The sequence below is a fragment of the Desmodus rotundus genome, chromosome 1, assembly GCF_022682495.2.
Source record: "Desmodus rotundus isolate HL8 chromosome 1, HLdesRot8A.1, whole genome shotgun sequence".
Classification (NCBI taxonomy): Eukaryota; Metazoa; Chordata; class Mammalia; order Chiroptera; family Phyllostomidae; genus Desmodus; species Desmodus rotundus.
Window position 1 is genome coordinate 55,914,954 of NC_071387.1, and position 2,646 is coordinate 55,917,599.

Here is a 2,646-nt window from a genome sequence, read left to right on the forward strand (position 1 = left end):
CACGTTAATGTCATAGCCTCCGATCGTCAGGGTAAATGCCACGGAGCACATCAGAGTGTGTAATGAACCTCCCACTGACAACTGAGTCAGCCTTGTGACTTCCCATTTTTTGGCTCCCCACTCTGCCTGACATTATATTTCAGGACTGCGCTTGGAATGCTGAGCACAATGGTTTGCACATCCTAATTTCAGGTGCTCAGATGTGTTGGTGGATTTTTTCCATTTTGCAGAAATAGGCCTCATGAACCTGAGGTTTAAGGTTGGTTGTCATTTCTCAACGGAGCTGCCAGTAAGAAGCTCATCTATCCCTTTCATTTGTTCTTTGTCTCTCTCACTTATAACTTGCCAGAGTAGAATCAGACCTCTGGGACATTTAGGTGAGATTCTGAGCTCAGGTATAGAATCTATGCATGTACTACTATAGTTCATAGTATAAAGGAGAGAAGGCTGTGTTCTAAAGCTTTGTCTCTGCTTCTCCAAGTTCCTTTTTGTCCCTGGTGCTCAATACCCTTTTGTGTGTGTGCGTTGTCCTTAAAATCCATCCCACGAGCAAGTCTCCTCCAAAACCTCCTCCATCTTATTTTGCTAATTATAAAGAGACAAACTGATTTCTCTCTCCCATTCTTCCTCCTTCATGGAGATTAGACACATAAAAATCAGGATAGCAATAGGAGAAACTGGTAGCACAGATCAAATGAGAAAACAAAGAAACAGGAACTATTCCATGGTTTTACCAATCCTCTGCTTGCAACAACCCAAGTACTACCTCCCTCCATAAATCACACACCTACCCACAAAGAACTGTTAACTTGTGCCAGAGACTTGGGAAGAAGGGGAAGGCCCAGGGAGAGAAATGCAGACGGGCAAATAGAATTTAGTCATTGAGAAAGGGGTGTGACTTCCTAGTGACTACGAGGGTAAGAGTGGGAGACAATTCTGAGAGGTGAGAGGCCATGCCCAAACTCTAACCCCTGTGGGTGATTATGGGATGTAACTTGTGTCTCAAAGTAAAGAACAATTAGTATATCCTCTGTATTCTTTCTGACTAGTTGACCAAGAGTAAGGGTGTACTTTTTAAAAATGACCTGTACCATCCCTCTTATCTATTAGTAAAGAATAGTACTGGGGTTACTCTAAATTGACTTTAATCTTCTTCATGTTGAATGGAAGCCAAATGGACTTGCAGCTGTTAACATTATGAAAGAGGTTCGTCTGTCTCTCTACCTCAAACACGCAGATCAATTTCTGCATGAAGCTGTTTCATTATTTCAATCAATACATTCAATAGGTGAAGCTCAGATAATTTATTATCTGTCTATACCCACAGAAGGTGTTGGAACAGATAATCAGAATCCGATTACTCATTTGATCATAATACACTGCCCGGCAGTACCTACAAATTAGGACCTCAGAGAGAACAACGTAGGGGTGCCTGTGCCTGTGTGGCTACTTGGGTAGAGCTCTCTGGAGATAGAAGGGCTGGTTCTGAGCCTCCAGACCTCAGCAGGGTCTCAGTTTACTTTACCTGACAAACTCAAATTCTTTGCACCCCTGGCATTAGTTATAACTAATTTACTTTCCGTGGATACGTAGATTCTAGGAATTGAGAAGCTTAATCAGAAGAAAATTTGAGAGTAAAGCCTTAAAAGTTATGCTATTGGGTTCAGTTCACTGCCTCATTTGCTGTTTTTTTTTCCATAGTTGTTTTTCTGTGTATAATAAAGCAAGATTATAAACTGAAAAAAATAAAGCAAGGAGTTGTGGGCCTTTAAAACAAGGAGTGATCTTATTATCTGGCTTAAAACTTTATTTTGCAGAAAAAAAGAAAACAGCACAGAGCCTGCATGCCTTTATTTATTGACAATTACTTATTTAGCTCCCACTGAATAGTTGGCATTGTTCTAGTTCTTGGGACTAAAGTTGTAAACAAAACACTCTTAAGTTTCTGTTCCTATGAGACCGTTCCACTGAGGAGTAAAGAAGTATGGGTACGTGTTTGAGCAGGATGTCAGGTGGTGATGGGTGCTAGGGAGAGAAAGTAAAGGCAATAGGATGAAAAGTGGGAGCTCTTCTGGGTGTGATGAAAACACTCTGGTGGGGTTTGAGCAGACACCTGACTGATGTGAAGGATAAGCTATGTGATATCTTGGGGGAGGAGTTCCAGGCAGAGGGAACAGTAAGTGTAGAGACTTGGAGGTGAGAGGATGTCTGAGAGACAGCAAGAACTGGAATTGGAACTCTGTGAGCAAGAGGGAACTATGTGAAACGAGATCTCACAAGTACCCAGGGTTCTGCTGTGGAAGGCCTCAAGGCCAACAAGCTTAGAACCTATTCTAAGTATGGTAGAAAAAGATTGGTAATTGGTAAGTTTTAAAAAAGAGGATATCATGATTCAATTTACATTTGAATTAGTCATTCTGGCTGCTGTGTGGAGTGAAATTGGGGTGGTAGGGGGCAAGACAGGAGACCAAAAAAAAACCAAAACAAAAAAACCCCAGGAGAGGTTTATAATGGTCCTGGTAACTGGGGGGTGACTTGAAGCAGGGTGAGAGATGGCAATATGGGGCCAGATTTTAGGCATGTTTTGAATATAGAACTAACAGGATTTTCTGAGGAGTTGGGTGTGTTAGAAAATTTTGAGTTCAT